Raw genomic sequence first — 24,826 nt, forward strand, 5'->3', positions numbered from 1 at the left:
AATCACATCTTGTATAGTTGAAAAGTACAATAAATAAAGTGAAAAATTCACCAGAAATGCTCAACAATAGATCTGAGCAGGAAGAAAGCATTTGCAAACTTGGGGATAGGTGAACTGACATTAGATGGTATTAGGAACAGAAAGAAGAAAGAATAAAGACATATGAACAGAGACCTGTGGACACCATCAAGTATATCAACATATTCACAATGGGAGTTCCAGATGGAGAGGAGACAGAGAAAGAGGCAGAAAAGATATTAACAAAGGAATAGCTGAAAACTCCTCAAATTTGATGAAAAGCATTAATCTACACATCCAAGAAGCTCAATGAATTCTAAGTAGGATCAACTCAAAACGATTCACACATAGACATATCCTAATCAAACTGCTGAAAGCCAAAGATAAAGAGAGAGCCTTAAAGGCAGTGAGAAATGACTCATATTTCTGAATAAGATTAATAGCTGATTTCTCATCAGAAATCATGGAAGCCAGAAGGCAGTTGGCTGACATATCACTGTACTGAAAGAAAAGAACGTCAATGAAGAATTCTATATCCAGCAAAACTATCCCACAAGAAATGAATAAATTAGGCCATTCTCATATAAACAAAAACTAAGAGTATTTGTTGCCAGCAGACCTTCCCTACAAGAATCACTAAGGCAGTCTTTCAGGCTGACCTGAAAGGATACTGGACAGTGACTGGAATCCACATGAAGAAATCAAGAGGAGCAGTAAAGGTAACTTTATAGGTAAATATAAAAGACAGTATAAATGATTGTTTTTTTGTCTGCAGCTCTTTTTTTCAAGTACCTGATTTAATTTTTTTAACAGATTTTATTTATTCATTCATGAGACACACACACACACACACACACACACACACACACACACACACAGAGAAAGAGAGAGGCAGAGACACAGTCAGAGGGAGAAGCAGGCTCCATGCCGGGAGCCCGATGCGGGACTCGATCCTGGGACTCCAGGACCATGCCCTGGGCCAAAGGCAGGCACTAAACCACTGAGCCACCCAGGGATCCCTCAAGTACCTGATTTAAAAGGCAACTTTATAAGGCAACAATTAAAAATCTGGGTTGGTGGGTTTTGTAATACCTAAGGATATAATCTGTAAGAACACAGCAGCACAGAGGGAGAGGAGGGAAAGAAGCTATATAGGAACAAAGTTTTATACGCTCTTGTAATTAAGTTGATATTAAACCAATGTTCTACAGATTAAGATGTTAATTATACTCCCCAGAGAAATCACAGCGATAAATAACTCAAAATGCAAGTACTGTCAGACCTGGGTTCACATGACAGAGCTGTCATTTCATCCCTAGATGACCTTGGGCAAGCTACTTCCCTTTCTGTGTCTTAGTGTCCCCATCAGTCAAATGGCTGTAATTAGCCCACAGGTTTATCCATATCCCCGATAAGGACATTTATGTACTGTGCATGTTGAAGGAAACAGGGGCCACACTGGAAGCCTGGTTGTGAATCTTGCTCCTCAGCCTTTTTATGTGTGTGACTTTGGGCAAGTTATCCAACTTCTCAGAGCTTCAGTTTCTCCTTCTGTACAATGGGAAAAGAAACAGTTTGTATGGAATTAAATGGGGCCATATATATTGTCCCTATCCAGCAGAGGGCCTGGCATATAGTAAGTATCCAATAAATGTTGGTGATTATTCTGAACTGGGAGCAACCCAAGGGTAGGGATGCCCCATTAATCATCTCTGGGTCCCTGGGGCCTAGTATAGAGTAGCTGTCCACTAGATGGAGTGTTTGTTAAACTGAAGTCCACTATCCCTTTTATCATCCATGTGGAAGTCTAAGATCTTGTGAAAGTTCACACCACAGGGGAGAGGCCTGGGGCTCAGAAGGCCAGGGCTGGAATTAGAAAGTCGCTGGTGGGATCCATCTCTGTCCCCTGCTGCGCTCTGGGAGTCCATGGTCAGGCCTGACAGTACAGTAGACTCCTTAGCAGGAAATGTCATAACCTCAGCACCAAGACGGGGCTGGTTTGCGTTTTTCCCACATTAGGACATCTTGCTAAGAATGGGTTCTTGGCCATGAAAGATGTTTGGGATTCAAGAGTGACCAGGCTCATTTAAAATCTCTTAAAGGGACCACCACAGCCTCCTTCAGCCCTGCACCACCCACTTCTCCTTCACAGCCAACCTTCCTGACAGTCTCCACTCCCAACATCCCCTGTACTGCCTGGGCCATGGTGTCTTCCTCCTCTGTTACTGCTCTTGCACAAATTGACCCCCACAAGGCCTCCTTGCAACTGAAGCCAAGCCCAGAGCCTTGGACTCACCTCCTGGTGGACTGTATCACCTGGACCCTCAGGCCCTGGAGGGCCAGCTAACTGGGCTTCTGGGGAACACACCTCCCATGGCTTGAGAGTCCTTCTGAAAAGTCTGAGTGATGAGTGAAAACAATCCAGAGGATGATTACTGCCCAAGACTCATACTTTCGGCCAGTGAGCAGGGAAGTAGGAATCACATTGCTTACTGCGAATCAGATACTATTATGGCCCCTACTTGATCCCATGAGGAAACTGAGGTATGGAGAGATTAAGTAAAGTGCTCAAGTCAAAGAATGAGTAGGGCCAGGACTGGCATCTAAGCAGTCTAAGGGGAGATGTCACGTCCTTAACTACAACCCACTTGGGCTCTCAAGGTGGGACATATGCCCACGAGGGCAGCAGAGCCCCAGCCCTTGTTTAACTTAGGGCTAATTAACAACTTGGGGCAGGATTTCAGGAAAACAATCAGCTTCAATGAAAGCAATACCAGGAGAAAGCAGCGTGAGAGAGGAGAGGGTGCAATTTGTTTGCCATCAGACTTGGCATCATCCTCCCTTTCCTGCCGAGGACACCCTGCCGAGGACACCGGCTTCACTTAGCAGACATCCATGGCTGGCTCTGGAGCCAGGGCAACCTTCCTAGAAGTCATTTACCCAGGGCCCTGGAGATGTTCTAGCAAGAGAGAGTGTCAATTGTCTTCCTTGGATGATAGGGCGTATGTGAGGAAGGCTGAGACCTCTGTGGGAAGCATCCAGCATGGGGATGGGCTCTCCAAGAAGGAGGTGAGCATCCTATCTCTGGAGGGATCTAAGCAATGGGCTGCAAGTCATCTCTGGGGTTTCTGCTGGCTCTCTGAGGAGCTGAATGCCTGTAGCTCACCGGGCATCCTTGGGGATTTCATTCACATCTCTGGATCTCCCGTGTCCTGCTCACTAACACAGGGCTATGGAGCAATGCTTTAGAAAGTCAGGGGTAGTTATAGCTGACAGGTTTAGACAGTCACCCCCAAGCCATACCCTGGGGAAGAAGAAGTCCCCTTGATGGCACAATTAAAGAGGTGCAGGGTAGATGGGGAGCCACTGGTGCTGGCAGGAATGTGGCTGTCAGCTGGAGCGACCGGGTGGGAAGAGGGCCTAGGAGGACAAGTGCCTAATGGACGGCCATGCAGCAGATCCAGTGTGACAGGGCCCCGACCCCGGGAGTGGGCAGGAGACAGGGGCATAGGTGCCTCCAGCAGAGGGTCAAGACCAACCTCTAAGGGGCACCTGGGGGACAACAGTGGTTGACCTGTTTTCGGCTCAGGTTGTGATCCCAGGATCGAGTCTTGTGTCAGGCTCTCAGCAGGGATCCTGCTTCTCCCTCTGCCTGTGTCTCTGCCTATCTCTCTGCATCTCTCATGAATAAATAAAATCTTTTTTTTTTAAAGACTGAACCCCAAGTACTCCCAAAAGGAAACAGGGTAGCAGACCAGGGGCTAGAGCTGCACGTGGCCTAGGGCTTGGCAGGTTCCATCAGCCCCCAGTACCGTCTCCTGTGGGGGGTGGGGGGTGCTGGCCAGGCACACACACACCTGCTTTGCCCTCCACGGTGAGTAGGCCATTCTGAGCTTTGGGCCCAAAGAGTGGAGTTAAGTCAGATCATGAATACAAAGCATTCTCACGACAGGACATGCTACACAAGGTAATAGGTGCTGCCCAAGAGGCCACGACCCCAGCACAGACCACATTCTCTAAGAAGAGCTCTCTGCCTCAAGGGTGGGCTCTGTGTCGCAGCTGTGACCGAGTGCAGGGGTGGAGCAGTAGGGGACACACGGGGTCAGCTTCCTCTGGACCATCCCCCACTTCGTGTGCAGGGAGTCCAGCTTCCCCTTTGGTTCTGCCGCCTTGTGGCCCACCACACGCTCATGCATGCACACATGCACACACACTCGTGTGCGCATACCAACATATTCACATATATACATGCACACATGTGCACACACTCAACCTCACCAGTCTCCCTGAGCAGGTCTCTCATACAGCGCCAGGTGCCATGGCCCTCTGCCCCGAGCTCACACTGCCTGCTTCGGGGCCTCACTGCCCTCTACCTGGCCTGGCCCGTCACCTGCTCTCTGGATCCTTATCATCCAGCCTGCAGCTGGGGGAATTTGATCAAATGCAAACACACCTCAGAGGGGAAGGGAAGAGAGAAGAACTAGGGAGTTCAGACCCAATAGCTCTGGAGCAGGCCCAGAGCCCAGGTGGAGTGTGCGGTGACCCGGCAACGCTGGCAGTGGCCCCCACCCCAAGGACCACGATGGCCGGCAGTGCAACACGGTACGGACCAGAGGCAGAGGACCGTGTGTTCACCACCTGCTGCACCACTGACCTCTCTGAGACTGCGAGCTGTGAGGGGGAGGCCCTGTCCACCAGGTCAAGGTGAGGGAGCTGAGCCGACCGTGGGCAGCAGGCAGCTCCGCGTCTGGCCCAGCTTGTGGCTTCACTACCACCCCTGTTCCTACAAATCCTGGTGGGTGCAGGCATCCAACCCACCCCTTGGACTGTGAGTTCCTGGAGGGATTTACCTCCTTAAATTCAGTTCTGGGCCCTGGGGTACAACTGAGGACCAGGCCAGAGCCCAAGGCTGCTGAGAATCTTGTTTGAATCTCTGTCAGCTGGTAAGAGCTCAAAGGACCAGAGAGGGACCAGAGGGCAGGGTGGCAAGTCCACTTCACAGAGGCGTAAAGTGAGGCTCAGAGATGTTTAGGATGGGCATGTGCTTTCCATAGCAGTTATTCCTTGCGAGGAGTGCTGCTTTGTCCATCTATGGGAATAACAAGGTCGGGAATGAGAAGGTGAAGCACGCTGCCCACACCAGGGCTTTTTGGAAGCAGAAGCCAGGCTCTGAGAGCTTCAATAACACGTCTGAGGTCACACCAGTCAAGCCAGTAAGCGGTAGAGCTGTGATTCAAACCCAGATCCCCCAAGTCTCTGTTCAGACAGACCTTATAGCCCGGCTCCTTGGCCCTCCCTGAAGCAAAGCAGGGTCTAAAGCAGGCCCCAGACTTGGTCCCCAATATCCCCCGGAGCACTCATGTTTGAAACAGTATTTGGCAGGCCCACTGGGATTAATTAATTACAGGCCTATCTCCAGGGTGGCCTGGTCGGCCATCGAGGCTGCTTGCATACCTGTTGATTGCATAATCCATAAATACATTTGACATCTTTAATTGGAATCAGGCCCCCAGGCCCTGCCCACAGTTGAGTTACGAGCTCCAAACTCCCTGTTGGTAGTCCTGTGCTTCTGCCTGAATCGGGGCTCAGTGAGGAGGAAGCCACTTGGGGCCCGATGACATTTCTCCATGACTAGGAAGCAGAGAAAAAAACCAGTGTTCCACCGTAGGGATGAGGATCTTCCCCTGGCTCTGTGGTTATGGACCACCTCCCAATCGCGTCTTCCCAAGTCCAGAAAGCCTGCCGAGGCCTAACCCTGGGCTGCCAGAGCCGCTTGACAGCAGAAGGACTGCACTGGTTTTGACAGGCGGGCTCGGAGGGCTCTCCTGCTGGTGCCCACAGCGGTCCGCTGTACCCGTCTCATCTCCTAAGGCAGGCTCGGCACGGCACGTGCAAGCCAGATGCTGCAGCAATGGGACAGGACCCCTGGGTGACAGGACTCTGCGGGAATGCACAGGTCAGAGGCCAAGTCCCGGTACGGTCACCCACGGGCGGGCAACGCTGCACGAGCCACACCAACCACTGAGTCCCCACGCACTCATTCATTCCCCCTCACTCAGTAGCACGATTGCCTCCTGCTTGCCAGGCTCCCTGAGACGTGCCACGCGGGGATGGAGGGCGGCTGCGCCTGTCTCAGGGAGTCCGCAGCCCAGAGGGACGGGGGGCACCCACTTCAGCCTGGGGAGGGCTGAGCAGACGGAAAGGTTCCTCAGAGCCACAGCCCCAAGCTGAGCTGGGCTTCCTGGATGGATCCTGCAGGGCCTACCCGACTTTCTTTTCTGCCCTGTGATCTTGATAACAAAGTGGGTTGTCGTGAAAATGTAAACAAAAAGTTTGTAGACAGTGCCTGGCGCAATGCAGCTTTCTGATCTGGGTTCCCTTCCCAAGCCTCTTCCCTTCCAGCCTCATATGGGAAATGAAAGCTTTGGGCACACTGGGATGAAAAGCAGGAGTCCTGGTTACCCCTGACCGCATGTGACCGCCCGCGGGCTCAGCGTCATAGTCTGGCTCACCTGTCAGAAGCTCTGTCTCAGGTATCACACATCCCCAGGCTGTAGGACCCGCCCTCCCAGGGCATCTCCCTGCCTCCTGCTTCGGTTTCTCACTCTGGCTGGCCCCCCACTGGGGCTGTGACCTCCCGGAGGGAGAGGACTGCCCCTACCAATGTCCTCTCTTCCTCCCTCATCACCAGGCCTTGGTAAAGCTGCCAAGTGACATGGTTTGGAAGACCCAACTCCAGGAAAGAAAAAGCACATTCTGTGACAGGACATGGCAACCAGAGTTGGCTTGAGCCCCCACACTAGCCGCGCAAACCTGGGCAACTGGTTTGCTCCTCTGAGCTTCATTTTCTTCCTCCGCAGCCCTTCCTAAATGGTTAACTGGATGATTCACTCATCTGAATGTGTCTACTCCATTCAGAAATTGTTTTAGATTCCACGGATACAGCAGTGAACAAAACAAACCCTCTGACATGTTGAGATGATGTTCCAGCGGAAGAGACAGGACTTGACAAGTAAACATATTTGCATGCTGGGTGGTGATAACTGCTATGGAGAGATGCGAGGCAGGGTAAGGGAGATCCGAGGGTGCGGGGGGGGGGGTGTTATTTTACTTGGGGAAGGCTTCACTGAGAAGGGGACGTTTGAGTGTAGATCTGAAGGTGGCTGGAGAGCAGCCATGGGGGATTCCTGGAGAGCACTGGAGACGCAGTCTCCAACCTGAGGGAGGAGCATGGTGGCATGGCTGAGGAACAGCACGGAGGCCAGTGTGGCTGCTGGCAGCGAGGGGTAAAGGGTGGGGATGCAGAACGATCCATGGACAATCTCAGGCCATCATGAGGACATTGGCTTTTCCTCAGAGTGAGGGCTGTTGGGAAGCTGAATGATTGCTGCGTGGAGAACAGCACGCAAAGGGACAGAGGCAGGGGGAGGGAGCCCGGGAGTGAGGCGCCTGCGGGGATGGTGGGGCGTGGCCGTGGCTTTGGGGCCAGGGAGGTGGAGGAGAGATGGTGATGCTCTGGATCCACTGTGGAGGTAGAGCCAGTAGGATGTGCTGACCAGCGGATGTGGGGTATGAGGGGAAAAAGGAGCCGGGAACGAGGAGAGTTGCTAGGGCCTGAACACCTGTCAGATACAGGCTCCATCTCCTGAGTCTGAGAAGAACGTGGGAGGAGCAAGTTCAGCGGTAGGGAAGACTCGGGGTCTGGCTTTGAGTTTGCTAACTTTGAGGCGCCTGCTAGACAAGCATATGGAGATGTCGGGAGGGAAGTCCAGCGTGGGCACAGACATTGGGACATGACTCTGAAAATGGGCTGTGAGGAGGGAGGCGGGAGAGCTTTGAGGATGGAGTCCCCGCGGCTCTTGGTGCTTGGGCGTCAGGGACACGAGGGGGAGCCAGCGGGGCCGCAGCGACGGAGTGGCCAGAGCGGGGCCTGCAATTCTCGTAAACATTTTCTCGAGGAGATGAAATGACCAGCTCCATCAGAAGCTGCTGAAAATTAGATGAGGCCTTACAGGAGAAGAGAGATTAGGTGTGTGCAGGACCTGAAAAGCAGAGGGACCCCAGCACAGGATCACTTACTGCCCTCCCCAAGGTGCTAACTCAGAATGGGTCTTTCTGGAAATGGAATGGCCAGAGTCGTTGACTCTCCCTGATGGGCTCCCAGCCCCAGGCCCACAGGCTGTGGAAGAAAGCCCTGAGAGGGGCCGACCTCAGCCCTCACTCCTGGAATGCCTTTGAACCCCTCGAGGAAAAGTGGGAGCTCGGAAGCAGGTAATTTTAGCCAAGTGCACTGTTTGCTTAGAGTTTGGGTGCAGCGAGCAGTTAATGACACAGGTAAATCATGTCCCCGTCCCCTGCAGCTGCGGAGCAATAACACCGTGCTGACCACACTTTTAAGGGTGATCTAAGCCTCTGAGTGCGAGCTAAGAGGTTTTATAGGCCGCCCTTTGAATGGGCCTCTTTCTCCCGAGCCCACAGGAGTTGTGCGGGCCCACGGCCGCCCAGTGCTGGGGCGGGACGGTGGCTCTTTCCCTAGACAAGGGCCACAGGACTTGGGACCAGTCCAGGGCTGGCGGTGGCTGGGCAGGAGGTGGGAGAAATCCATCTTTTGTGTCCTCTGCGCACATCATCGCGACGTGTCTCTCCCAGGCCCAAACTTCCAACTCAAATCTGCATCACAAACATCCGTGGGGCCTGGCCGGGTGCTGAGCGCCTAGAACCCAGGTGAGCCGAGGTTTGTCCCCGTCCTCCAGGCAGACAGAGAAGATGGAAAAGACGGGCCGAAAGTCTGCCCCAACGCCGCGGCCAACGCCGCGGCAGGGTGAACTGAGTACCTCCCGAGAGGCTGAACCCCAATGCAGTGTGAACCTCGAGGAGAGCATGACAGATTCTGGAACATCTGTGCCTGCAAGGCCTATAAGGATGAGATTCCAACAGGCAGGCCCCGAGGGCCAAGGAATTCCAGGTGGTGGAAGCAGCATGAGCAAGGTCCAGGGGCTTGAATGTGTTCTAAGCTGGGGCCCTCGCAGAAGCATAGACCCCTTGCCTCGAACACAGAATGGAAGACCCCCAGGTGGCTGAGACTATAGAATGCAAGAATTTCAGCTCTTTGAGCAAGCTGGAGGAGCACTTGGTCCAATCTCTCCCCCACCTCCGCCCCGGGGGGCAGGAGACCCTTGCACTAGTCACCAACAGTTGGCACCCTATGGGATGGCCAGAGGCACCTGCTCCGCAGCTTTGTCCCCATGCATCCATCTCCAGACGCTGACCAGGTGTGTGCTGGTGACCAGCTCCGCCCCGTGTTCCGGCGCCCCGGCCGCCCCTTCCTCCCTCCTGAAGGCTCCCCTTCCCACCGCGATGGCGTTTCTGCTGCAGGTCAGAGACAGGGCCCAGTCCGCTGGCGCACCAGTGACGGATGGCAGTCCGGCATCTCCGTTAAGATTTTGGTCTCTGGCATAGCCTTACCCTCACTTATTTTACTTCTCTAAGCCACAACTTTGTCTTCTTTAATATTAGTATCCCAAAAGCAACAGTGAGCAATTGTTCTGTTCTTACCGAGTGTCTGGCACTGGGTTAAGCGCTTTATAGGCATGATCTCTGCTAAGCGATCTACAATATAGGCACTATTCTTCTCTTTCCTGTTGGGAGGCTAAGGCGCAGAGAGGTAAAGCAATTTGCCCAGGATCACCCAGCTAGTAAATGGTGGAGCTGGGACAGGACCAAGGCAGTCTGACTCCAGCGCCTGCTACTAACAGCATTGGGAATTAGTAATAATAATAATAATAATACGAATAACAAGGTACCAGCCTTCTCCAGGAGGACACGCAGCAAATTCACTGTCTGAGTGAGTGTTTAAAGTCTGTCTTTAGGGGTTTAGGATATAAAGTATGAGTAGATGGCCTGAGGTGGTGTGGCTGCTAAGAAATTGTTACTTTTTTTTTTGTAGTGAAGAATATATTTTTATAATCTGAATAATTGCCTCCCAATGTATTTAGCCTTCATTAAACCAGGGAAATGAACATGTTTTATTGAACTTGAAGTCCCCAGAATAATGCTCGACACATAGCAGGTGCTTATGGAGGCTGATCATCCTCCCAGACTCACACAGTGGGTCTCCTTTCTCCAAGGCCGACCTGCATACTGGGCACGTCAGGGATGGAGGGGGTGCACCGTCTTCACGCATTTGCAAAGGGGGTCTGGGTGACTGACCAGGCACCGCGAACGTTCCCATGTCTGGTTTTCTGGCAATACTTTAACAGCTGTTGTGCAAAGACTCCTAAAGCCTCTTGATGCAGGGGCTTAAAAAAAAAAAAAAAAGAACCAACATACAGCTAAGATGTGGTTCATACATCCAACGTGCTTCCCCCTCCAGTTAATTAGAAAACTTTATTACAGGAAAGTTAAAGTGGCTTTTCTTTCCAAGGCAAACGTACCAACTTCTGAGAAGTGGGAGAGAGGCATGCCAAGGGCTGACACATCATCATTTCCATCCTGCTCTCCCCTGGGTTTGCTGACACTTGCCCGACTGCTGGGAGTCCAGTTTGTACGGGAGGGGGCCTCAGCCTGCACCTGGGCCATGAGAAGGCACTGCCCTGGCAGAAAGGACCTGCGCCCGCGTAGGAATCACAAAGCCCGAGCTCCCCATCCTGCTTCGCAATCTGCTGCATGCCCACGGCAGGGCATGCAACTGCTCTGGCCTCGGTCTCCACTCCTGGGAAAAGAACTGGTAACGGCCCCTCCCTCTGAAGTGGCGGGGGGATGAGCGAGGCAGGGTCTCGCTCTTAGGGAGGCCGGGTCTCAGGGGCACCCATACATCTGGTCAATTCAGGGAACAAACAAGAAGAATCCTAGTGGGGGTGCACCCAGTCGTCCAGGCTGGGCATCTGCGGGACTCACCGGGTTTTCAGCAGTTTGAACCCTTGCCGAGCCGCTCCATGGAGCACGGTTGGCCATGAGGGCCTGCCGTGCCCGCCTAGATCAGGAGTGAGGAACATCTTGTAAGACATTCCGGCTTAACATAATGCAGGCCAGGTGAGGTTAAAGCACACGCTCACTCAAAAATGAGGGCTGGGTGCCCTCTGACCCTCGGTTCAATAGCTACCTCCTGGGCAGTGATCCTCGGGAGATAGGAGTGTCCACATCAAAGGATGCAGAGGGGCAGATTTATGGGCGTGCAGGGGCCCCTCCCAGGTGTTGCTGCTCCCACCCCCGCCCCACTGGAGCATCTGGAGAGGAGGCGTTGGCCTTGGAAGGGAAAAAGGAAAGGGCTTTTCCTGGATCCAGCTTGTCCGGAATGTCTTAGGGGAACTTGAAGGTGGTCTTGCACTCGGGGAAGCTGGGCCCACTGCCGAGGCCCCAGATGGGGTTGAGGGGGACAGCACCTCAACTGACAAACTCTGCAATGGGTCCTTCCTGGCCAGGCAAAATGGTTTCTCCTTCACAGTAAGCACCTCCCCCTTGAAGCCTTCCCTGCAACCCTCCAAAAGGACCAGTCACTTCTGTATTCTCAAAACATGCAAACTCTTTCATCCTGCTCCTCTTAGATAATTCAGCCTCATGCCTGCAATGCCCGGCACAGCACGCAAAACAAGTGTGGGGTTGCAGTGAACAGAACCATTCTTTTTTTGTTGTTATTTAAGATGTTATTTATTCATTCATGAGAGACACACAGAGAGAGGCAGAGACACAGGCAGAGGGAGAAGCAGGCTCCATGCAGGGAGCCCGACGTGGGACTCGATCCCGGGTCTCCAGGATCACGCCCTGGGCCGAAGGTGGTGCTAAACCCCCAAGCCACTCAGGGATCCCCCAGAACGGAACCATTCTTGACATTATCCTGTAGATTGATCTATACAGTGCTCTCTCACTGGAAAGGTAGGGAAATGAAGGCCCAGAAGGAGGAAATCACTTGCCTGAAGTGGCTGCTGGGAGTCAGCACCCAATGTGGAACAGAATTCAGAGTTCCCTCCCTCCCACTGAGGCGCTAGGTGGGCCCATGCACACTGGCCCGGGCTCCACAAGAAAGTTCTCCCTCCCTGCCTTGCCCTAATCTACTCAACCACGCTGTGCACAGCCCAGCCAGGAGGGGGAAATGTCTACATTACAAAAATCATACGAAAGAAATTATGGATGGAAAAATCATTACCTTATAAATCGGCCGAGCTGTTCAGAACTTGTAGGAAACAGGGCATATAAAATTCATATGGCACGTTGGGGCTTTGATAGCGCCTCATTACAGCCCTCAGACTCCAGTGAAAAATGTCCTCACCCAGAGAGGGCTAATTTTCCTTTATTAATGACATGGGGCGGGGCTGACACCATAAATTCCAGCTACCTGAGGGCCCTGGAGCTTGGGACAAACTCTTTGGAGCGGAGCAACAGATCTCTTGATGCTTCAGTGCTCCTACCCTGCCTTGCCCCTGCGGTGCCCAAAGGAAGCAAGGCAGGGGACGATGGCCTTCCCTTGCCCCCCGGCCCCCCAGCCTTCAGACAAAACACAGTGGAGTGGGGAGGGTGGGGGTTAACTTTTTTCCGATGAGGGCCCAACCTGAAATGCTAAATAAATCAGCTCCTTTAATGGGAGACGAAGTGCTGAGGAGAAGAGGATCCACATAGCACTCCAAATTTTAAGTGTGATTCCTGTCATGGAAGCGGCATGCACTATGCCATCTGTCCTCCAGTCTGTGACCAGGGCCAGGGCGCAGCCTACAACCGGGGTCAGGATTCAGCCTATAACCAGGGTCTGTACTCAGGCCGTGACCAGGGTCAGGGCTCAGGCTGTTCCAAGTGGGCAGGACTAGACCTTGGTCACAGGCCCTTAGAGGATCCAGGAATCTAGAGTCACGGTCATAACACCAGAGAGCAGCCAGCCAGGCCTGGCCCCTGAAAGCAAAGCTGGCTCCTGGCCTGCGGTTTTGCCTTTGTTACAGGCTGCGGTCAGCACCAGGCTTGCACAACTCAGAAATCCTCTAGGTTAAATCCTGTCCTTGCCCACGACACAAATGAGGAAACTGAGGGCTGGCAAGTAGTCCTGGAATGCAGGCAGGGTGACCTGGACGGGCAGGGAAAGTGAGTCCAGGCCACCTGTCCCCCCAGCCCCCACCCTGGTGTGGTCCCGGCCACCCACACCTCCTCTGCAGCAGGGAATGATGATAAATCACAGCAGTCAAGCCAGGCCCCCAGTCCTACGTCCTGGCTCTTCTTGACCATCCGCCCCAGGACAGAAGGGAAAGGGGAGCTCATCTGTCTTCTGAGATAGTCATGTGCCCCCAAACACCTCCTCCACGGCCACAGTTTCCTGAGATGCCCCAGTAGCCCTCTGCCTGGGGGCACCCTGTTAGCAACCCTTCACACCCGTGTGGCCGTTCTGGGCTTTGTGCACGTTGCCTGATCTGAGCTCCACAGCAGCCTTCCGGCCAGGTGACAGATAAGAAATTTGGGGGGCAGAGCGGTTGGGTGGTTGTTACAGGCTGTTGTGTGACCAAGCCCCTCAACTTCATATGCTGAACCTCTAACCCCGTCCTCAGAACGTGACTATATTTGGAGATAGGACTTTAATGAAGCTAAAACGAGGCCTTCGGGGAGGGCACTAATCCAATCCGACCCGTGTCCTCACACAAAGAGATTAGGAGACACAGACAGGCCCCGGGCCTTCAACACAGAGAGAGCAAGAGGGCAGCCATCTGCAAGCCACCAGCGAGGCAGTGGAGGAGGCCAGCCCTGCTGGCACCCTGACCTCAGGCTCCCAGCCTCCAGAACTGCAGAATGAACGTGCGTGGTGGAAGCGCCCAGTCAGTGATATTTGTTACGGCGGCCTGAACTGACTGAGACAGTGGTCTGCCCGAGATTGACCAAGAGAGGGGCACCTGGGAGGCTCGGTCAGCTTAGCGTCTGCCTTCAGCTCAGGCCACCATCTCAGGGTCCTGGGATGGAGCCCTGCATCGGGGAGTCTCCCTCTCCCTTTGCCTCTGCCCCCACCCCAACTTATGCACCCATGCATATCCTCTCTCTCTCTCTCTCTCTCAAAAAAAAAAAAAGGTCTACCAAGATGAGACTTCAACCCAAGTGTCTGGTTCCTAGTTCTGATTCTTCCCCACCGACAAGTGGGCACCTCCCAAAGCCCCGGAGAGCTAGAATCCCGAGGTGATAGAAACTGCATCTGGGCCTCCATGTGTCCATCGCCTGGCCGGCGGTGGGGGTGCTGTGAGTCTCTGCTGTTTCATGGAACCATGAGCGAGCTTCTGAGGTTGGTTTGCGGGGTGAGGGGATGGATGGGGCTGCTCTGGGAGCAGGAGGAGGGGAGGGGGCACAGGGCACGCGGGCCTCTGAAGACAAACTTGGCCTCCACCAAGTGCTTTTGCCTTTGTTACAGCTGCGGTCAGCACCCGGGGTTACACAACCACTTTCTTGCTCGGTCCCCACCCCTTGTAGCCAAAAGAAGAATCCCCTGATAGGACGTTTGGCACAACCCAGGATTTCACAGGCCTGTTCCTTCCAGAAGAAGCTGCAGACCCAGCCAGCACTGGCCCACAGATTCATAGGAGAATTGCAAAACTAAGGCATTCACCCCAGATCAAATTCCCTCTCCTTAGGTCTTTGAGCTACTTGTTTATGCAGAAAAAAATCTATTTCCCACCCTCAGCAAGGAGGCAGCTGGACACAGATCATTGTGTCATTCGGGTACAGCACAAGAGGTGTGGCTTCCAAGGGAGTCTTCCACAAGCCACGAGTCCCTGGAGGATGCTGAGGACTTGTCCCAAGAGCTGGCCTAGGCCCTGTCACCCGGCGTAGGGACAAAGCCTGGACACGGAATCAGTGGACACAGTGATGGTGATGAAGTCCCTTCTCACAGAACTGTCACGTGATGGGGCAGGCTGTGCCCAGCAGTGCTGAGCCTACCCGGAGGGGTGGTAGAAAGGCTGCCGCTGGAAGGTGAGGAAAGGACTCTCACATCATATGGAAGGCAGACCAAAATGACCCAAAGGCCTCTCTCTGCCCTCAGAGGGTAGTAGTCTGAGAATCTAGATTCATCCATTCAGTGTATCTATGCACCCTGTGTTGTGACAAAGGAGACCTGCCCCGAGGAGCTGGAGGGGAGAGCAGGAAACAGATGACCACAGTCCAGAATCATGTGTGAAGTGACAGATGGATGCCTGGGATACTTCCTCGACACCGCCCCTGCTCCACCCATGTCCCCTCCCCTTAAACACTCCAGCCAACTTTCAACTGCCACCACCTGCGTTTCTTTGCCTGAGGCCTCCTCTAACCATGAGATCCCACTCTGCCCGAGCAGGCCAGTGCTGGGGGTGAACACTGCCCTCTGGATGGACGACGACAACAGATAAGAATGGGAGTATCAATACCGCAGCTCCCCTGACTCACAGGTGGATGATTCTGAGGCACATGGCCTGCACCATTCCCAGCTATCCCAGCAGACTGTCCTCCCCCCGCCTCCTGCCCAGCTCCGATCTATGACTCAGCTCTGCAGACCTGGAGGGATTGGAGTATTGTTATATGTTTTTTGGAGATCTAAACCAAGGAGTTGGGGAAGTAAACTTGGCAGAGGGAGGGGGAGAGAGAGAGTTTTGGTATTATGCTCAGCAAGAAATCTAGGTCTTCTTTTGAGTTATACTCGAGCTGAAGAAATAACAAATAGTTTTCTAGAGTTGGAGGCTTCTGTTCACCTGCCAGGTGAGTGAGCTCAGGTGATGGAACTCAGTATCCCCAACTATTATGGGATTGATAATCCCAACTTCACAAGGTCATGGTGAAAATTAAATGAAACGAATGTGTGTGTGTGTGTGTGCGTTTGTGTGTGCATATCAGTTGTTGACTTACTAAGTACTAGACATGAGCAAATTACTCCACATGCATCACTTTCCTAAATTCTCCCACTGACCCTGCTATTAGCATTTTCATTTTATTGATGAGGAGGCTGAGGCTCAGAAAAGTCGAGTGAATGTCCCAAGATCACTCAGCTAGTATGTGCCAGACAGAGGTGGGATTTGAACCCACGCCATGTGGCTCCAGAATCTGTGCTTTTAATCAATGTGATTCACATAGTAGGTCCTTGAAATGACAGAGGAGAAGCCAGCAGCTGGTACAAGCCAAAGCCGGGGAGATGTCAAGAGCCATGTCAGAGCTCTTTGCTGAAGGCTGAGGCTGAGAAAGCAAAACAGAAAGACAGACACTGTCCAAAAAATAACCCCAAACCCAAACACCCACAAGCCACAATGGTGGCCCCTGGCATGGCTGAGCTCCCAAGAAACCTCAGGGGCTCTGGAACCAGGGCCCATGTTGTGGTCCAGGACAGAGGAGAGAGGGCGGGGATGAGGGCAGAGCTGCTTGGGAAGGCCTGGGGGCTCCCTGCCCCTAAAAGCCCCACTCATAAGGACTCTCAGGCCACCTTTGTTGTCGTAGAAGCCCAGAATTCCAGGTCAAAGTAATCAGATGGACCATGAATGGAATGGAGTTTCAGGCTCCCTACCTCCCCGACCTCCCCACCCACTACAGGATCCATTTTCACGATCCCCTTTGAATGGTGTGAGCTGGAGAGAGCTGGAAACAGGCCCGGTGTGTCCACTCAGCGCCAAGGATCTGAACCACCCCGGCAGCTCCCGGGGCCACCACTGTGGACAGGTGAGCCACAACTCTCGGGAACGTCAGCTCAGGGGGGAATCGGCAAATTCCCCAGCGCGCCGTGACTGCCCCTAGCTCCCGCTGCGTCAACCCGCCTCTCCTTACGGAGCACCAGCTGTGTTCCAGGCGCTCATTAGACCTCAGGCCTCTCCATCCCGGGGGAGGCGGCCCTGCTGTTGCCTCTACCCTGCCGATGGGGAGGCCGGGCGGCTGGGCGGTGAGGTTGAGTAATTTGTCCAACTTCACTTTCCTGAGTCTGACTCAGAAGCTCTTAACAAACAGCTTGCCCCCAAACTGAGTGACTCCAAGTGTATTTTTCTTGGTCGTCGCTACAATGAGGGTGATGGCGACTAATACCTCTCCAGAGGCCCGGCTGGATTCTCGTATTCCCTTTGACATTTAAGAGCCCCACTGCTATGGGTTCCCAAAGGCAGCCGGAACTGGGTGGGGCAGGTAAAGGGGGGTGGGCAGGAAGGCCGCCTCTCACACCCTGGAGACAAGCCTAGCAGAAAAAAGCCTTTTCTAATGAGTGTTGGCTAAGCAGAGCAGCCCCTGTACAAACACCCGGAATGGGGGCCTGGCTGGTACTGGGGCCCAGGGCTGCTCAGCCAGGGAATGTCAGGCTCTGGGGGATGAGCAAACAGATTGCTGTGGAGTCCACATTCCTCGGCCTGCAGCCTAGGGCCCAGAGCCACCGATGTGCCTTGGTATTGTCCAGAGGGGCCTGGTCTGGGCAAAGGGGCAGGATCAATATTTGCTGGTACATATTGTGCCCCACCTCCAGCGGCATCTGTGTTTGGACAGCCCTGACTCCCATTCCCCAGCATCCCCTTCAAATGTGCTCTGGGCCCCCCAGGTCCCCACAGGAGGGTGGTCCCTAGACTCAAGCCCCAGAACTGGGGATAACTCCAGGGGGTTTCCTATAGTCTGACCTCTAACTCTTCCCCATAAATCAAAACCAGGGAAATCATGTAAGAAAGAGTCTGAAAAAAATGTCAGGGCGCCTAGCTTCGGGCCTGTGTGCAGACCATGCTAATTACTATGGGTTATTTTGTGGTCATCCTTGATTCATTTTCTCTCCTTCCAGATCCCACCACCCTCCTGTCTGTCCGTCCATCCATCCATCCATCCATCCATCTATCCATCCTTCCAATATTTATTAAGCTCCAAATAGCCTGAAAGCCTATCTTCTCAACTGTATTGACCCTAGGCACACCCTAGCTCCTCCTGCCTGGACACTATAGCAACTTCCAGCCAGGCTGCACCGGAGCCCGCTTCCTAAACGGAGCCCTCTTCCTAAAAGAGGATCATGCCTCTCCCCTGCCATGGCTTCCATACCTGCAGAACCACACCTAGCAACTCAGAGAGCTCACAGAGACCTTAATGATCTCATTGCTGCTTCCTTCTCCCTTGGCCTCGCTTGGAACACCACCCCCTGCCCCCTGCTCCCCACAAGAATATGATGTAACATTTATGAGCAGGGCTTTTGGAGTCAGAAAGACATGGCTTTCGGCCCTGCCACTTACGAGCTATGTCATTTTGGGCAAGGCCCTTAAATTTTCAAGCCTCTGTAAAATGCAGGTGGGCTCTTGAGCATGAAACCAGGAAAATGTATTTCAAATTCTCAGCACAATGTCTACCACCTCCAGTGTTGGCAGGGATGAGTCATGCTACAACCCAGAGAATCAGGAGGGGCTACAGGAAGGTGTCTGGATGCCTCACCTGCTCTTAGTCTCCCCCCACCCCCAGGGCTTTCATTGCCCCTGTCCCCTTCCTTCCTCTGATCTCTCCACTCCAGAGCGTCTAGTTCCGTTTTGATTAGGGAAGGAAAAGACTGGGGACAAGGCCTGGGGAGTCTAAGATTTCCTTCCTCTGAGAACGTACACATATCCAGATGCAAGTGAAGCAGAAATGCTCACTCCAGCAATGAAACCGAATCACTCTGCTAATGGCCTGGAAGAAGCCACCACCCTCTACAATGTGATGGTGAGGGTCTGAGCTGAGTGCTAGGTGCCACGATCACGTTAGCAAGGATGACATGGACAAGACCCGTGAGGCCCTACTGGGAAGCCACACCACAGTTTGCATCCTGCAATGAGGACGAGTGAAGCTCAGGGAGGGAAAGGAGCTCACCAAAGCTCACAGCCAGTTGGTTGCAGATGCAGGATTCAACGTCAGCCTCTAACCTCTTACCCTTGAGCTGGTGGTTTTCAATTGGTTTGGTATTTGAGTTGATACCACTTCATGAAGAGTGGCAGCTCGTGCAGGTGGTGAGACGTAGAGGAGAGAGCTTGGCTTTAACGTTACAGGCACCGGAGTTTAAAGCTCAGATTTTCCACCAAATACCTCTGTGACATTGGGTGAGTTGCTTGCCACCCCTGGGCCTATTTCCTCATTTGTGAAATGAGGGTAGTCGGCCTTGTTCTTGGAATCACAGGAAGATTCCATGTAAAAAAAAAGGTTCAACAAGGGCACCTTGCACAGGGCTGGAACTTCAGAGGCCCTCACACATGTGGTTCATGTGGGTTTTCTAGTCAGACTGTCTGGGTTTTGTTTAAACTTCTTTATTTAAAATGAAATATTTCAAACCATCAGAAAAGAACAGGGCGCTCTAACAAATACCTATGTGCATACCACTGAAACCTAACTCACATTGGTCTTCTATCATATTCACATTACATATTTTTTAAAAGAAAATTGTAGCAGCAGAAGTCCCCTTGCCCCCTCCTTGATCCCATTCACCTCTCTTCCCCTCCAGAGGCAACCTCTTTTGAGGCTGCGGTGTATCTTTTGTCTGCATTTCCCTTTCTTTTATTACATGCATATGTGCATATACCCAACATGGAATATTGTTCTGGTTTTCAATTTGCATAAGTGGTAGAAGACGATTTGCCTTTTTACCCGACATTACGTGAGATTTACCTGTGTTGACACAGGTAGGTCATTCACTCTGGGTGAGCTGCGCGTTCCGTCGCAGGGCTATCGTATGCTTTACTCCCTCCTCTGATGGACGTCTCCCCAGCCCCTGCCCATGCTGTTCCACTAAACCATGGTGAAGAAGAGCGACGGGGGAAGAGAAGCCACTTTCCTTGCAGGATGGGCCAGCAGTTCCCTGAGCACGAGGCTGGACAAACAGAGAAAGGCCCTGAGACCTTCCTGGTGAGCACACAGGTATCTCTTCCTCTGGTTAGTGGGGTTTCCTCTGTGGGGATACGAAAGGGATCTCTAAGACCCCTGCCCCTGCTGCACGAGGACCCGGGAGTCCCCCCACCCTTGCTCCTCCCTTCTTTCCACCCCCGGTGCTCTCCGTGGACCCAAGCTCCCCACTCTGCCACCCATGCAGGCTGGGTGCCTGGCACCCAGTAGGTGCCGGGGAAATACTTGTGATGATTGCACAAGAGAGTGAAGTGACCATGAATGTATGTGAATGATGAGGGGCTAAGTGGATGAGTGCAACGGATTCTCGAGTTTAGGGTCACTTTGGGCTTCCGGGGCCAACTCCCTCGACCTCGGGAAGGCAGTTCGGAGCGGGCTGAGAGCCCCGTCCTTGGTTGTTAGCCCAGCCCCGCCACTGGCCACGTGTGCTCTCCGGCACGGCCCGGAGAGGCTCCCGAAGTCTTCCTGGCTGGACCAAGCCGTGATGTGCTGGTTCCAGGTGATGCCGGGCCGCCTCCCTGCATTCCCCCCCCCCCCCCCCCCCCCCCCGCCCGCAGGCCTGGGAGCGCACTGTCCGCACACACCCTCTCATTTCTCAGGAGCACAGTCTGGGAGGAATGCCTTGCTCACCACCTATGGTAAAGGAGATTTATTACCCCCACGAACTCATTTTATCCTCCTCCTTCCCAGAGACTTTGATGGATTTTATCTTGATAAATGATGAGGCCTGAGCCCTGCAGGCACAGAGAGAGGAGGGCGGAGTTGGGAGCCTGGAAAGGAGAAGGAAAAGTAGAAAGAACCAGAGGCTCTCGGCTGTTGAAGTTCAGGAGGGACGTCACTCCGAGCTCTGAGGCTGGGACATGGCGCCTGAATTGGAGAGTTTGGACATTTTGGCAAAGTTTCAACAGCTTGCTGTGAGCACGGCGGCGGTACTGCTTCTCTGCAGACTTTGGGCTCGGACAGGACTGCTGAAAAGGCACCTTCTGCATCTCGGGGAGGCAGGTGAAATGGCCTCTCCCTCTCTCAGACCTGGGCCCTTAGCAGGTGCTCCGTAATCTGCGGCCTGTGGTGTCCTGAGCCTGCCTCCTTCCCGAAGCTACTCCCACGGGCTGTTGCCCGAGTGCTCACCTCCCCAGGCTGCGGCCTCCTCAGGTGCCCCGGCCCGGGCACACGCTCGGCACCAGAGCACCGTTGCAGCTTTGGCCCTGCCCTACGGCACGTATCCATCTGGAACCCTCCAACTCATCTTCCTAGGCGCGGACCATATGCCCTTCATCGGGGAGGCTCAGGGGCCCCTTCTCAGTACTTACTGTGTATCCCCCCCAAAGTCCTCCTGGCACTCTGCCTGCAGCCTGCTGCTCACCGGCTGTCCCTTCAGGTGACCTCCAGGGACTCCGGGTCTGATCCACATCGGGGTCCCAGGGCCCGCTCGGCACAGGCCGAGTGCAGGGACGGCCTCCAGGCATGAACGAAGCAGACAGGGAGAGACAGAACTCTTCTGGGACCCCGCCGCTGCCCCGAGTGGCCGGCCTCCTGGACAGGGGACAGTCCTTAAGTTCTCTTAGCATTGCTCCTGCCACACAGTGAAAGCTCAGGAACTTGTAACTGCCGCTAATGGTTTCTGTGTGCGAGGCACTGCGCCAGCCACTTTATATCTCATTTAATACTCTTAACAGCCTGCAAAGTAAGATTTATTATCTCCAGTGTCAGACAATGGAGGCCAGCCTGAGCAGAGGAAGGAGACTGCCAAAGTCGCATGGCTTGTGCGCATCCAGATTCAAACGTGACCGCCCTGCCCCCGAAGCCCCTGGTGTCTTCCCTCTGCCTCAGACGGCAGGTGCCTCAGCCTCTTCTGGAAGCCCGCCCGGCAGGAGGGACTTGCCCTGGCCCTGGGGAGGGGCTCAGGCTGGTGGCCTGGAGGGGGGCCAGAGGGGTGAATGGGCTCAGCAGTGGGGGGAGCTCCTGCCTGGGCGTGGGCACCATGGTGGCTTGCTCAGGGGGCAGCCTGGTCTGTTCTCTGAACCAAACGCAGCCACAGCTACCCTCCCTGCAATGCGCACCCACTCATACATGCTTCCTGGGGCCTTGGGAGGCCCTCTTTGCAGTCCAGCAGCACGTGGCCTCTGCTCCACTTGGTGAGGAACACGGGAGCTCCTGCTGGGGGGGGGTTCCCCATTTTCTGGAGACTTGGGGCTGCCTGTCGCAAGGCTGGCATCGCACTGCCTTTCGGCAGACCCCAGCTTTGCAGGCCCATGCTTTCTCTTGCTCCCTCCCGCCCTCTCTTCCCTGCCAGGGAAGCCCCCCCACGGCCAATGCTGCCGTCTGGCAGTTACCCAGAGCCGCCACGCACCTGGGAAACGCATGTGGCTAACCAGGGGCCCAGCCGGCCCAGCCGACCCGGTGAGCTCCGGCCACACCCCGGCCCCTGCACCCAAAATCAGCCCAGAGCTCGTTCCACCTGCTACCCTCCGTCTACACCTCTTCTCAACAACCGGGGCTGAGAGCAGGCTCATGCGCCCCTAGGCGTTCCCTGTCTTGGTTTTGACTTGTAGAGCTTGGGTCAAGGAATTCAGAAGTGTCTCTGCAGTGGCCCCTTCCTGGCCTGGCCCTGGGGTCAGGGGGGCTTCTGCGTGCACCAGCAGGCATGCAGGCCCAGCCCCAGGGGGCCGACCTTGGCTGCTGCCCGTGCCGGTGGGGGAAGCAGGGGTCACAGCACCCGGCCCTGAGTGGCACATTCCCCATCACCTCCACCTGCCCGAATGGGCAAGGCTCGCCCAGCCGCACCCCCCCCCCCCCCGAGGCTGAAGTCCTCCACACCTTCTCGCCCCAACACCTCCCTCTGGGTGCTGACCCCACCTCGCTTGGGATGGCAACACCCACTCCTGACGCTGGGCAGCCCCTCGAGATGACCCAACCCAAGGGTGCTCAGGAGCTCACTCAGCCCTCACACGACCTGGGGGGACAGCCCACAGGGGGACCTCCAGCTCGGGGAGGGGCAACCCAGCTGGGGGCTTGGGGGATGAAGATGGGAGTCTGCTCGGTGGGACGGCACCCCCTGAGCACCGGCCAGAGCCGGGGCGCGACGCTGAGCAGGATGCTGGCCCTCGGGCAGCCCTGGTGGCTCAGTGGTTTAGCGCCCCCTTCAGTCCAGGGCATGATCCTGGAGACCCGGGATCGAGTCCCACATCGGGCTCACTGTGTGGAGCCTGGTGCTCCCTCAACCTCTGTCTCTGTCTCTGTCTCTCTCTCTCTGTGTCTCTAATAAATAAATAAAATATTAAAAAAAAAAGGATGCTGGCCCTCGGGCCTTGCGCTGCCTCTGAGCTGAACGCGGGTGAGCGGGGCGCGCTCACATCTCTGCCTCATGCCTTCACTCCCGCTTTTTCCCTCTCCTTAAACTCCCCTCCTATTTCCCAACGGCTCAGCTACGTCACCTTTCGCAGAGAATTCTTTTCTACTGAGACCCACACCTCCCTCCAGACGAGCACGGCTATGCAAGCCCCCCCCCCCCCCCGGCGCATGGCAGCTGTGAGACCCCAGTGAGTGGAACCTGCTGGAACAGCCCTGTCTCCTCCTGCCCCTTGTCTCCTAACCAGCGCCGCCTGTCACAGCGCTGGGCACCCAGACACAATGCCGTACACACCAGCCGGGGGGTGAGTCTGCATGGGAAACAGTGTCAACTGCTGGACCTTGGTGACAACGACACAGAGAACGGATGAGCCCTGGACCCCGAGGGACAGCAGGCACCTTCTCGCCTCGGGGCCCCAGTCTGGGTTAGTCAAATGAGGCTGTCATGGGTCATCGATCATTGATCAATGGAACGATAGCCCTGTGAGCATCTCTTTCCACCCTCCTGCGCTACAGGGAGAAGACCGGGCCTGGAGAGGTTTGCTGCTTCTGGCAGAATCAGGGCTCTAGTCGCTCCGGCCTAGGTGACCTCAACACTCCCTTCTAGGCTGAAATTCTTTGATTATCCACAGCAGTGGTTCTCAACCTGGGGGCAATGTGGTGTCCATCCCCCTGCTCCCAGAAGACATTCAGCAATGTCTGGGGTGTTTTTAGTTGTCGCAAATGGAGGAGGGTACACTACTGGCATCAAGTTGATAGAGGCCAGGGGTTTAAAACAGTCTACAGTGCATAAGACTCAGCGAATAAGTGAGACTCAGTTTCCCCAGCAGCCTCCAGGCCTCCCCTTTCCTGTCAAATAGCCCCTCCTGAACCCCACCCCAGATGTGCAGGAGGACCCTGACTGCCCTCTGCCCCAGGCATCCCATCTCAGGCTGACCCCTGGCTGTGGCCTCCACTGCTCATAGATCTTGGGGTGCAGGCTGGGTCTAGAGGAAGGCCTGGCTGCTGGTGGGAGGAGAGGGGCGTGCAGGGCACCCTGGGTGTATGGTCTAGCAATCTGTTCCCTTCTCAGAAGCACCTCTAGTGAGCGACACTCCTGCCCTCAGCATCACCCTCCAGCCCAGGTCCCCTCCCCAAGTGGGGGTCCCCTTGGCTTGCAGCTGGGACCAGGAAGCAGGAGTGGGGCAAGAGGCCCAGAGTCCCCCTCGGGGTGGCCCTCTCTCCGGTGCCTGGCCTGTCATTGCTCATGGCCTCTCCTTCCTGCAGTGCTGCTTGACAGCTACTGACCTTCCACCCCACGCTGGTAGATGGCCTGCTGGTGGGCTCTTGGTTGACTCAGCTCATCAGTGCTCATGACAAAGTTTCACCGGAGCTTTCACAGTTTGGTGGGATTTTGTTACACACATCATGGTTCACCTTGATGGAAAAGAAGAAAACTTCATGACACGGGCCGTGCCCCAGAGGGTCCAGGAAATGCAGCTGTGGAAATTGAGGAGACACTGGTCCTCTGCCCGGCTCCAGTTCCCAGCCTCTCTCTGAGCCTCCTTTTCTCATTTGTAATGAGTCTGGACCAGTTGTTTCCAGCCCTGCTTCCTGGACTCGTGTCACTGCCTGTGAATGGCAGTGGCACCTCTGGCCAGATCAACGCTGTGAGTTTAACATGCAGACC

The 24,826-nt window shown here is 54.5% G+C and overlaps 1 protein-coding gene and 1 long non-coding RNA gene across 8 annotated transcripts in view; one reads left to right on the forward strand and one right to left on the reverse strand.

The window, feature by feature from the left end:
• TRABD2B (TraB domain containing 2B) overlaps positions 1-24,826 on the reverse strand; it is a 205,450-nt gene that overhangs the window by 61,741 nt on the left and 118,883 nt on the right. The gene's annotated exons all lie outside the window — the stretch shown is intronic.
• Positions 7,744-23,244, forward strand: LOC121481212. 4 transcript variants are annotated; one of them, XR_005985228.1, is made up of 3 exons: positions 7,744-10,744; positions 14,053-19,812; positions 20,500-23,244. It is a non-coding gene; the product is annotated as an uncharacterized LOC121481212 (long non-coding RNA). The 4 variants fall into 4 exon arrangements; XR_005985227.1 differs by lacking the exon at positions 20,500-23,244 and having other exon boundaries at positions 14,053-15,705; positions 16,435-20,315; XR_005985229.1 differs by lacking the exon at positions 20,500-23,244 and having other exon boundaries at positions 14,053-15,705; positions 16,528-20,315.

Source organism: Vulpes lagopus, chromosome 23, assembly GCF_018345385.1.
Source record: "Vulpes lagopus strain Blue_001 chromosome 23, ASM1834538v1, whole genome shotgun sequence".
Classification (NCBI taxonomy): domain Eukaryota; kingdom Metazoa; phylum Chordata; class Mammalia; order Carnivora; family Canidae; genus Vulpes; species Vulpes lagopus.